This window comes from Scardinius erythrophthalmus (genome assembly GCF_964197995.2).
Source record: "Scardinius erythrophthalmus genome assembly, chromosome: 13".
In the NCBI taxonomy this organism is placed as follows: domain Eukaryota; kingdom Metazoa; phylum Chordata; class Actinopteri; order Cypriniformes; family Leuciscidae; genus Scardinius; species Scardinius erythrophthalmus.
Genome location: NC_138233.1, coordinates 676,382 through 689,321, shown reverse-complemented (window position 1 = coordinate 689,321; position 12,940 = coordinate 676,382). Strand labels below are relative to the sequence as shown.

General features: G+C 44.3%; 1 protein-coding gene across 4 annotated transcripts in view; it reads left to right on the top strand.

Annotated features, from left to right (window-relative positions):
• Positions 1 to 104: 104 nt before the first annotated feature.
• slc2a9l2 (solute carrier family 2 member 9, like 2) overlaps positions 105 to 12,940 on the top strand; it is a 55,295-nt gene continuing 42,459 nt past the window's right edge. For 2 of the 4 annotated variants that reach the window (XM_081382972.1, XM_081382969.1), the window contains exon 1: positions 105 to 369. The gene's annotated coding sequence lies outside the window, so the exon portion shown is untranslated. Of the gene's footprint in view, positions 370 to 11,746; positions 11,770 to 12,763; positions 12,799 to 12,940 lie in introns of those variants that run through there. The other 2 variants (XM_081382970.1, XM_081382971.1) reach the window with 2 other exon arrangements.

Below are 12,940 nucleotides of genomic sequence, written 5' to 3'. Positions count from 1 at the left end.
TTAATTAGTCCAGTACATATGGTGACGTCAGCGTGATCGTGACGTGACATGCAGTGAAACTAAAGGGCGGGAAAATGAGCGCGGGAGGGTCGCGAGCGCGTCAAAACACCGAATAATTAGCATATTAGTTGCTGAGACTGACAGGCGTCATTACAGGGTCGGAATAACCGAGTATGGATCATAATCAGCAGCGCTGTGACTGTGTGCTGACACGAAACTGGTTCAACTATACTAGTAGTCTCCAGTAGAGTGAAGAACACTTGGACTTGTCTTACAAACATGTTTACATGCTCAAAACTAATAGTAACTAAAACACGACCGAGATGCTCTCTACACGACGCTGTGATGGAGCTGTGAGGGTTTCTCAAGGTAAGACTCGACTATTGTTCCTTCATTCGTGACTGTTGATCTGAGAAAGACTGAAGTGCCAGCAGAAAAATAACGGCGTGTCGGGTTTCAGTGTTTCTCCTGCTGACCAGCAGAGGGCGCCATTACACGACACACTCTGGCCACTGACCGGCAGAGGGCGCCATTACACCACACATTCTGGGCTCATTTATTTAGTTCAAACGGGTTCATTATTCATTCTTTTGCATAATCATTTTACTGAAAGTCTATATGGACAAAAATAGCATGATTTGAGATGTTCCAAAGACAAATCGGTCACAAACATTATGTTATTCCTCAGTGTTTCTGTCTTGTTTTCCAGCACAACTATCTAAACATTCATAAATCAAGACACATTTACCGGAGAAGCAGCAAAATGACTGAAGATATTAAGACTTGTTTTATGAAATGTAAAAAATTTGATTTTATGTATCAAAATAACCCCATTGGGCGATATTTGTTCTTGTTTTAAGCTCAAACCCACTTCATTTTAATCCGTTTTTCATTAAACAAGTCTTAATATTGTAATAGTCACCTAAAGATATAGAACAGAAAAATATTTCATAATTTCATGATGTTTCTTCAGAATCCTGAGAGTTTAAAGCGTTTTTATCCCAGAATTCCACAGTGGAGGTTTGGATCTGTTGTTTTGTGAGTTGTAGTTTTGTAAACTGTTCATTCACTGTGAAGGCTGTGGAGATACATTAACAATATGAAGTGAATTACAGTAATGAGACTCATGTGAGACACACACACACACACACACACACACACACACACACACACACACACACACACACACACACACACACACACACACAGAGAGACAGACGGGTATGAGGTGAGTTTCTGTTTCTTCTGATAGATTCTGCTGTTTGTTTACAGTCAAATAAGAAACTGAGATTGAGTCAATCAGTAGTAGGAGTGAAATTATGAAAACCATAAAGTGTGTGTGTGTGTGTGTGTGTGTGTGTGTGTGTGTGTGTGTGTGTTCGATAAAGACCTCTGACACTCATGCTGTAGATATCGGTGTCATAAACATCATATCAGTGTGTTATGGCTCACTTCAGTGAATGTTTGGCTCCGGATATTAGCAGATCTGGTGTTGTAGTGTACCTGATTTACACAGAATACAGTACTCATTATTATTATTATTATCATTATTATATAATACAGTATGTACTCATTATTATTACCCCAGCTAACAGGGAACGTTCTGAACAAATGTTCTTCCAGCGTTATTAAAGATTCATCAGAAACATTAGTGTTGTGAAGAGGAACGAGAGTCTGACGGTGATGACCAACATGAGTGATTACTGTGTGGGTGAACTAACGCTTGAATATAATGTTTGTTCAGTGTTATCTGGTCTTTAATGATGTTCTTAATGCTAGAACTAGTGATGGGCAACGACTCACACCATTAATCACATCCAGAATAAAAGTATGATTATCTTGTATATATAAAAACACACATAATGTAAAATATATTTAAGAAAAAAGTGTTTTATATATATATATTATATAAATGATGTATAAATATATATATTATATGCATGCAAATATTTCTTAAATTATAAATGCATGAGTGTGTATTTATATATACAAAATAATCATTCACAGAACACACACACATATATGATGTAAACACAAACTTTTATTTTGGATGCGATTAATCGCGACTATTAAAAATTAATCCTTGCACAGCCCTAACATTATTTATACATTGTTCATGTAACGTGTTTTTAAACTTCTTTACTTGTTTCAGAACGTTCAGAGAACATTCAAAAGTAATATTCCCGTAATGTTTGAAGAATAATTCAATGTAACCAAGAAAACACATTAATAAAACATTTTTAAAACTGAATATTTTAGAAAACATTCAGGAATAATGTTTTCATAAATCAACAGGAACGTTAGCACAACGCTCCGAGAACGTGTGTGTTCAGCAACGGGAACGTTAGCTCAACGCTCCGAGAACGTGTGTGTTCAGCAACGGGAACGTTAGCACAACGCTCCGAGAACGTGTGTGTTCAGCAACAGGAACGTTAGCACAACGCTCCGAGAACGTGTGTGTTCAGCAACGGGAACGTTAGCTCAACGCTCCGAGAACGTGTGTGTTCAGCAACGGGAACGTTAGCACAACGCTCCGAGAACGTGTGTGTTCAGCAACGGGAACGTTAGCACAACGCTCCGAGATCGTGTGTGTTCAGCAACGGGAACGTTAGCACAACGCTCCGAGAACGTGTGTGTTCAGCAACGGGAACGTTAGCACAACACTCCGAGATCGTGTGTGTTCAGCAGCGGGAACGTTAGCACAATGCTCCGAGAACGTGTGTGTTCAGCAACGGGAACGTTAGCACAACACTCCGAGATCGTGTGTGTTCAGCAACGGGAACGTTAGCTCAACGCTCCGAGAACGTGTGTGTTCAGCAACGGGAACGTTAGCACAACGCTCCGAGAACGTGTGTGTTCAGCAACGGGAACGTTAGCACAACGCTCCGAGATCGTGTGTGTTCAGCAACGGGAACGTTAGCACAACGCTCCGAGAACGTGTGTGTTCAGCAACGGGAACGTTAGCACAGCGCTCCGAGATCGTGTGTGTTCAGCAGCGGGAACGTTAGCACAACGCTCCGAGAACGTGTGTGTTCAGCAACGGGAACGTTAGCACAACACTCCGAGATCGTGTGTGTTCAGCAACGGGAACGTTAGCTCAACGCTCCGAGAACGTGTGTGTTCAGCAACGGGAACATTAGCTCAACGCTCCGAGAACGTGTGTGTTCAGCAACGGGAACGTTAGCTCAACGCTCCGAGAACGTGTGTGTTCAGCAACAGGAACGTTAGCACAACGCTCCGAGAACGTGTGTGTTCAGCAACGGGAATGTTAGCTCAACGCTCCGAGAACGTGTGTGTTCAGCAACGGGAACGTTAGCACAACGCTCCGAGAACGTGTGTGTTCAGCAACGGGAACGTTAGCACAACGCTCTGAGAACGTGTGTGTTCAGCAACAGGAACGTTAGCACAACGCTCCGAGAACGTGTGTGTTCAGCAACGGGAACGTTAGCACAACGCTCCTAGAACGTGTGTGTTCAGCAACGGGAATGTTAGCTCAACGCTCCGAGAACTTGTGTGTTCAGCAACGGGAACGTTAGCACAACGCTCCGAGAACGTGTGTGTTCAGCAACAGGAACGTTAGCACAACGCTCCGAGAACGTGTGTGTTCAGCAACGGGAATGTTAGCTCAACGCTCCGAGAACGTGTGTGTTCAGCAACGGGAACGTTAGCACAACGCTCCGAGAACGTGTGTGTTCAGCAACGGGAACGTTAGCACAACGCTCTGAGAACGTGTGTGTTCAGCAACAGGAACGTTAGCTCAACGCTCCGAGAACGTGTGTGTTCAGCAACGGGAACGTTAGCACAACGCTCCTAGAACGTGTGTGTTCAGCAACGGGAATGTTAGCTCAACGCTCCGAGAACGTGTGTGTTCAGCAACGGGAACGTTAGCTCAACGCTCCGAGAACGTGTGTGTTCAGCAACGGGAACGTTAGCACAACGCTCCGAGAACGTGTGTGTTCAGCAACGGGAACGTTAGCACAACGCTCCGAGAACGTGTGTGTTCAGCAACGGGAACGTTAGCTCAACGCTCCGAGAACGTGTGTGTTCAGCAACGGGAACGTTAGCACAACGCTCCTAGAACGTGTGTGTTCAGCAACGGGAACGTTAGCTCAACGCTCCGAGAACGTGTGTGTTCAGCAACGGGAACGTTAGCACAACGCTCCGAGAACGTGTGTGTTCAGCAACGGGAACGTTAGCACAACGCTCCTAGAACGTGTGTGTTCAGCAACGGGAATGTTAGCTCAACGCTCCGAGAACGTGTGTGTTCAGCAACGGGAACGTTAGCACAACGCTCCGAGAACGTGTGTGTTCAGCAACGGGAACGTTAGCTCAACGCTCCGAGAACGTGTGTGCAGGGTTTTTCCTGGGTCTAAATTGGTCTTCGGTGGAGGCTGACCGACATGGTCATCCACACACAGCAAAGAGTACTCTAGTAAAGCAAAGTATTTATGATGACCCATAACGAACTTACTTCCATCTTCTATTAATTTTATTAATAAAACAAATGGAAGTGATTTGAACATTGCAGTGGACTGTGGGTTTATTGTTGATAACCTGTGGACTGCAGTATGAGTGCTATAGAGCGGGTGATGATACAGCGATCTGAAGATTAGATAACTCTGCTGAAAAGACCACGCGACTCCAGTCGTAAACTCGCTCTGCTATTGGCTGATGAAACGGTTCGTCTGATTGGCTATGAAAGATTCATTATTTGTTATTGAAAGGTTTGCAGATGTTGAGACATTGGGTTTATGAACGCCTGTAAACACACAAATCATGTTTTGCATTTGTGAGTCGAGTTGTGTCCCGTTCATAAACACACTGATGACATCACTGTGATCGTCATGTGGTTTCGTCTCGTTCTGAAAAAAGCTGCATTTATTAGTTTTAAAGCTTTAGTGCCGACAGACCAACAACATAAACATGATTATATATGATCCAATTGAGGAATAAAACAAGCCATTCATAGAATGTATTCATCAATAGAGATTTAGACTGTGACATCAGATGACCTTTCACCTGTGCCCTGATGACCTTTAGACCTGTGCCAACACTCATGCAGTCGGCATCAACACAGGCAAGATTATCAATACAACAACTGAAAAAGACGTGTCCGTGAGGATGAACAAGGGTTATTAACGCATCGCTCACATGTAGATAAACAGACCAATCAGACGACAGCTGCAGTGATGTCATGACTTTACCAGTCAGCCATTGGCTCTTCTATTTCGTCATATTGCGCGTCGCATTTTCTCCCATTCACAGTATACGAGTGCAGTATGGCGAGCCGTTCTGACTTTTAATCTTTCTCACTAGTTAAAATGTTAATTCCTGATATCAACAATGTCATCACTCATTCTTGCTATTTCCACTAGTAAAAACTTAAATTCTTGATATCTGTGATTGTATTTTCACTTATGAATTACAATTAAGCTAACTAGTGAAAATACAATCACAGATATCAAGAATTAAAGTTTTAAAGTTGTTGATATCAAGAACTGATTTCTTACTAGCTGAAATTCCAGTTATAAATCAGAAATACCATTCTAGAACAAATCATAACATTTTGATTCCAGTGATTACATGGTTACCAGTGCAAATGTCTGTTCTTGATATCAATAATTCGATTGTTACTTGTAAGAAAGCCATTTTAGATTTCTGAAATTACTCTCCTAATTATTGGTATAATAAATAAAAATTGTAACATGTTGAAATACATGTACAGATATCAAGAATTATGGTTTTTACTAGTGAGAATTTAGTTCTTGATATCAGGAATGTGATTTCTGTGTGTGATGACGTCATTGTTGACATCAGGAATTAACATTTTTATTTACTGGTGGAAATGTAATTCCTGATATCAAAAATTGCCATTGTTACTAATAGAATATTGGATATCTATATAGAATATCTCACTGGCAGATGTTTATTCTTGTTTTAAACACAAACTCTCTTAATTCATATCTTCAGTAATTTTGTTTCTCCAGTAACTGTATATTGATTTAAGAATGTTTAGATGTTTGTGCTGGAAAACGAGACAAAAACACTAAATAAAAAACATATTTATGGCAGTGCCGGTAAAGTATAATAGTGAGCTGTTGTTGGTTCATCTGTCGGTGATATTGAGGATTATGAAGGGAAGATGATCTGATGATTGAGGTAAAAGAGAGTTTGGAGAATCACTGAAACAACACCTGAGATCACAGCGGGATGCGTAACATGACCAGTACACTACTGCTTTTGTTGGACTTCGTCCTGAGAGGTAAACACACACAGAGAGAGAGAGAGAGAGAGGTGTGTTTATGAGCGAGTGAGATCTGCTGCTCATTCACTCCACGCTGAAGATCCAGACGAGCCGTTCGGGAGGTTTGTGCTCTTCAGTCAATGTGTGTGAGTGAGTGTGTGTGTGTGTGTGTCTGTGTGTGTGTGTGTGTGTGTGTGAGTGTTAGTGTGTCTGTGTCTGTGTGAGTGTGTGTGAGTTAATCATTCAGTTAGACGTTACTCTGGCCTGTTCTCACACACACTCTTTGCTGGTTTTCTGCTGGTTTTACTCTGAGCTGATGATTTTTGATTTCAAGCTCATTTTGTTTAAAACATTTTTAAAAAAATGCAGTATAAATGATGCACTCAGTATTTGTTTCCTCATAAATTTTGGCGGACATGTTAAGATGACCCCTCCTTGAACTGCCACCTTACAGTGGTGGAGGGGTTTGAGTACCTGAATGACCCTAGGAGCTATGTTGTCCGGGGCTATATGCCCCTGATAGGGTCTCCCAAGGCAAACAGGTCCTAGGTGACGGGTCAGACTAAGAGCGGTTCAAAAACCCATTATGATGGAGATAAGATCAAGGGCTGTGATGACGCCCGGCGTGGCGCAGCCGGGGCCCCACCCTGGAGCCAGACTCGGGGTTGGAGCTCGCATGCGAGCGCCTGGTGGCCGGGCTCAGCCCGAAGGAGCAACATGGGGTCGCCCTCCCGTGGGCTCACCACCTACAGGAGTGACCGTAAGGGGCGGTGCTTAGAGGATCGGGCGGCAGCCGAAGGCGGGGGCCTCGACGACCCGATCCCTGGACACAGAAATTGGCTCTAGGGACGTGGAACGTCACCTCGCTGGCGGGGAAGGAGCCTGAGATTGTGCGTGAGGTTGAGAGGCAGGGCCGTTTCAAGATATTTGGGGGCCCTAGGCAAAAAAGTGAAGTGAGGTCCCAAGTCCTCCCTCGGGAAATTTTTTTAAATTCAGACCGGATTTCTTGTATTCTGGTGCATTTTAAGAGTCATGAATTACCAATTGGCACAGACAGAAATTTAAGCAAAGCACCTGATAAAGCAAAAAAAAAAAAAAAAAAAAAAAAAAAACATTTGGTGAATAGCCATACGTTTATTGTTATTCTCATAGCATATCATGAAAGTGAAGTGTGGGGGATTCGATATTTACTTTACAGGAAAAGAACTTCACTTCTTTCGTATTAGTGAATATTCGTAATTCGGCGGCTCTAAAACACCATTCAAAATGCTTGCTACACGGACGCGGAAAACGCAGAAAATCGAACCTGATTCGATTTTTTTTTTTTTTTTGACGGACGAAAGTTTCGGAGGCAGTGTGCAAGCGTGATTGACATAACGTGAGGTCGTATTTATTTTTTAACGTGCGAAAATTTAGGATGCGAATTTCGGACTCAGTGTGCAAGGGCCTACCTGTTGCGTACGGTACAAAGTGGTGAGATGTGTTGATTGAGAAGAATAGAAGGATAAACGCGAAGGAAAGGGGCATTTTTCTCCAGATGAAACACCACCAACGGAAATTGATAGCCTGCGTACACCTAAAATGTAACCGGACTTGATGGATTATTTTGTTTGTACCTAACTGCATGGGATGGGAGTCATAGGACCCGCTCATTTTGTTTGGAATTGACAAAGTTTTTACCGTGACCGCAGCCGCGGGCAGACAGCCGTCAAGAGTAAGTGACAACACTTCTCTAGCTTTTGTCTTTATATGTTCGCAGAGATGTTAAAATACGCTAGACAGTTGTATTTGGAGATAATAATGGTTTACTTGCTGCTGTGTCTTCTTTCTTTCTCTGTCTTTTGGAAAATCCTGAAGGGTATTCAGCCTTAGACTGTAAAAAAATAGGTATGAGCGCTTCATGATGACATTTTTAAATTTAAATGCCCGCGTAGCGCGCTGAGTGTGGGAACGACAGTTTCTCTTTCACTGACAGCTAGTGGGGGACCTGATGGGGGCTGCGCGACGGTGGATGTCACTTCAACATTACAGTGATTAGGGCACTCATAGTGTTTGTCGTTGCATGGGGGAATCCCTCTAGTTTGGGGGGCCCCTCTCACGGAGCAGTACTGGAGAGTGATAGCGCTGTTTCACTGTGGTGGTTTGTTTACAGTGGTTGATACTGTTTGACGAGGGCAGATACACAACCTAAACGACCGTGCGGTCGGGGGCCCCCTTCAGCTGGGGGCCCTAGGCAGCTGCCTACCTTGCCTACCCCATTGCGACGGCTCTGTTGAGAGGTACCGACTTGAGATAGTCGGGATCACCTCCACGCACGGCTTGGGCTCTGGAACCACACTCCTGGAGAGAGGATGAACTCTCTACCACTCTGGAGTTGCCCATGGTGAGAGGCGGCAGGCTGGTGTGGGTTTGCTTATAGCCCCCCAGCTCAGCCGCCATGTGTTGGAGTTTACCCCGGTGAACGAGAGGGTCGCTTCCCTACGCCTACGGGTCGGGGATAGGTCTCTCACTGTCATGTGTGCCTATGGGCCGAACGGCAGAGTAGAGTACCCGGCCCTCTTGGGGTCTCTGGGAGGGGTGCTGGAAAGTGCTCCAACTGGGGACTCGTTCTACTGGGAGACTTCAACGCCCACGTGGGCAGCGACAGTGACACCTGGAGGGGCGTGATTGGGAGGAACGGTCCCCCGGATCTGAACCCGAGTGGTGTTCTGTTATTGGACTTCTGTGCTAGTTACAGCTTGTCCATAACGAACACCATGTTCAAGCATAAGGGTGTCCATCAGTGCACGCGGCCGCTCGGAGCTGTGGCCGTAAGGTCTCCGGTGCCTGTTGAGGCGGCAATCCTCAAACCCAGTGGTGGACACCGGAAGTAAGGGATGCCGTAAAGCTGAAGGAGGAGTCCTATCGGGCCTGGCTGGCTTGTGGGACTTACCGGCAAGCCAAGCGGACTGCAGCCAGGGTGGTTGTGGAGGCAAAAATCTGGCCTGGGAGGAGTTCATTGAGGCCAAGGAGAAGGACTACCGGTCGGCCTCGAAGAGATTCTGGCAAACCATCCGGTGCCTCAGGAGAGGGAAGCAGTGCCCTACCAACGCTGTTTACAGTAGAGGTGGGCGGCTGTTGACCTCAACTGGGGATGTCGTTGGATGGTGGAAGGAATACTTCGAGGATCTCCTCAATCCCGCCGTCACGTCTTCCATTGAGGAAGCAGAGGCTGAGAGCTCAGAGGTGGACTCGTCCATCACTCAAGCTGAAGTCACTGAGGTAGTCAAGAAACTCCTCGGTGGCAAGGCACCGGGGGTGGATGAGATCCGCCCAGAGTACCTCAAGTCTCTGGATGTTGTGGGGCTGTCTTGGCTGATACGCCTCTGCAGCATCGCGTGGCGGTAGGGGACAGTACCTCTGGACTGGCAGACCGGGGTGGTGGTCCCTGTTTTCAAGAAGGGGCACCGGAGGGTGTGTTCCAACTATAGGGGGATCACACTTCTCAGCCTCCCCGGGAAAGTCTATGACAGGGTACTGGAGAGGAGAATACGGCCGATAGTAGAACTTCGTAAGTCAGACTTGTTCCCGGTGCATGTTGGACTCCGGCAGGGCTGCCCTTTGTCGCCGGTTCTGTTCACAATTTTTATGGACAGAATTTCTAGGCGCAGCCAGGGGCCGGAGGGGGTCAGGTTTGGGGACCACACAATTTCGCCTCTGCTCTTTGCGGATGATGTTGTCGTGTTGGCCCCATCAGACCAGGACCTCCAGCATGCACTGGGACGGTTTGCAGCCGAGTGTGAAGCGGCTGGGATGAGAATCAGCACCTCCAAATCCGAGGCCATGGTTCTCAGTCGGAAAAGGTTGGTGGAGAGTTCACCTCAAGTGGAGGAGTTCAGGTATCTTGGGGTCTTGTTCACAAGTGAGGGAAGGATGGAACGGGAGATTGACAGACGGATCGGTGCAGCTTCTGCAGTAATGCGGTCGATGTACCGGTCTGTCATGGTCAGTCGATCTACATTCCTACTCTCACCTATGGTCATGAACTGTGGGTCATGACTGAAAGGACAAGATCCCGGATACAAGCGGCCGAAATGAGCTTTCTCCGCAGGGTGGCTGGGTGATCCTTCAGAGATTGGGTGAGGAGCTCGGTCACTCGGGAGGAGCTCAGAGTAGAGCCGCTGCTCCTCCACATCGAGAGGGGTCAGCTGAGGTGGCTCGGGCATCTGTTCCGGATGCCTCCTGGACGCCTTCCTGGGGAGGTGTTCCGGGCATGTCCCATTGGGAGGAGACCCCGGGGAAGACCTAGGACACGCTGGAGGGACTGTGTCTCCAAGCTGGCCTGGGAACACCTCGGTGTCCCCCCGGAAGAGCTGGAGGAAGTATCTAGGGAGAGGGAAGTCTGGGCGTCTCTGCTTAGACTGCTGCCCCCGCGACCCGGCCCCGGATAAGCGGAAGAAGATGGATGGATGTTAGGATGACCATATCAATAAAGATTAGTACAAATTATTTAAGATTATTAAACACTTAAAGTCCGCGTGAACCGGAAGTTGCAAACGACTTTTCTCCAGTACTGTGACGTATTTCCCAGTGAAACGGAATATTGAACAGAGGGCAGGATTTTACTCTAGCGCTCCTCCTCTCCATCTCTCTCCATCCTCTCCATCGTCGCAGACTAACGGTTTGAGGGGAGTGGTTAAGCGTTTCCCAACCCAAGTTCTCAAACCTACGTCATCAGAGAAGGGACACCATTCCAGACCGGAAGTAACTTTTCAGACTTTGATTAAAGATTAATTGTTTACCACAAGACTAGTAATATGCGCTAACAAAGTAAATAGGGTCAATTTTGATTTCAGTTGGACTTTAAAAAAAATCCTGATATTGTGAATGAAACAAAGATTATTGGAGTATCTTTAACAAAAAAATGCTATTTCAGTCTTTCTACTTCAAAATTTCACATTTTAATTCAGCGTTACTTATTAGTAAATCATTTTTAAAATTTACTATCAGATTCTGTGAATTTTTTAAAGTAAAGGAGTGAGGAGGAGGATGAAGAGTAAAGTGTGCTGGAGTGATCCTGTGAAAATTACTGTTTATTCATTCATTTATTTATGATTGTTATGTTATCAGTGTTATGGCTAACTAGAATTATATAAAAAAATATTTTTACTTAAAATAAAATAAGTAAAATGTCTTGTTTTCAGTTAGTTTAACATTGTACTAAAATAAAAGTTACTAAAACTGAATTAAAATGTAATAAATTAATAAAACCTATTTAGACTCCTTTTTTAACTAACTAATAAAAGTTACTAAAACTTTTACTAAAATTAAAATGTAAAATACAAAAATAAAATCTAATTAAAAATATTTAAAATAAAAATCAGATCCGTCTCGTAACGTGGTAGCAAGCACACGAAGACGAGGAGGAACAGGAACAGGAAACAGGATCTTTTAATAACAAAACCTCAGGAAACACACGCTATAACAGACGGAGAGTGAGGGAGAACAGGGTATAAGTGCCAGGGCAAACAAAGGACCTTAATCAGGTAATTAACTGGTGAATGAAATGACCATTACACTGACTGGGAGAACTGGGTCACAGGGACTGAACCAGAAACACAATGAAGGGGGAAACACACAACATACATGTTACAATCTCAGTGATACTAAATAACCTTTATTTATTATTTTCATTTTTGAGTGCAACGCCCACATCTCATAATCCAATCAACATCCATTTGTTTTCTTTTTCAATAATCCATTTCACTCAGCACAATAATTACAATATATCTCAGAACATAATTTGGAGGATCATTTATATTATAGTTATGTATCGCTCAGGCCTAATATTGCTGTTACAGCAGGGAATGTTCTCTCAAAGTTATGATCAATAACGTTCTTCCAGTAACATTAATATAACGTTCTGCTCTTTAATAATGTTCTCAAAACATTAGCACAAAAACATTATTAATACAGTGTTTGGACGTTTGTCTAACGTTTTTTTGTTAAATATTACTACTTGTTTCAGAACATTCAAAAGTATCGTTCCTATAATGGTTGAAGAATGATAAAACGGAATGTTTTAAATGTTTTCATAAGTTAATGGGATATATTTTTGTTAGCATTACAGCCATAACATCAAATCTGCTTTGAAACTGTGAAGCGCTATATTAGTAACTGGCCTAATGTTGCCCGTCGGTCCTGTGCTCTGATTGGCCGGAGTCGTGAACACCGCTGAACCGCTGCTTTATTGGCCAAACGCTAAAGTTCATTCATTGTTTACAAGTTTGTTTTTCTGAGATCACGAGTCAGATGTGTCAGGGTAAAACTTAACATATTCTTGCTGACCCGGATCTGTTGACCTGTAGTGTGTGTAGTAATATCGCACAGTGTGTTTAAGAATTAGTGTGTAAATGTATGAGCGAGTATTATGAGTACTAGCATCAGTCCTCCAGCAGGGGTCGCTGTGTGTCCTGTTCATCTCACAATCTGATGTGTGTGTGAGTACCTGTTTTTCTATCCCGGTGGGACTTCAGCTCATGGGGACTCGTGTCACAGTGGGGGCCTACACTGAGGTACACAAGCTTATACATCATACAGAATGAGTGTTTTTGGAAATGTAAAAATGCAGAAAGTTTTCTGTGATGGGTAGGTTTAGTGTGTTTGTGTGTGTGTGTGTGTGTGTGTGTGTGTGTGTGTGTGTGTGTGAGGATTCTC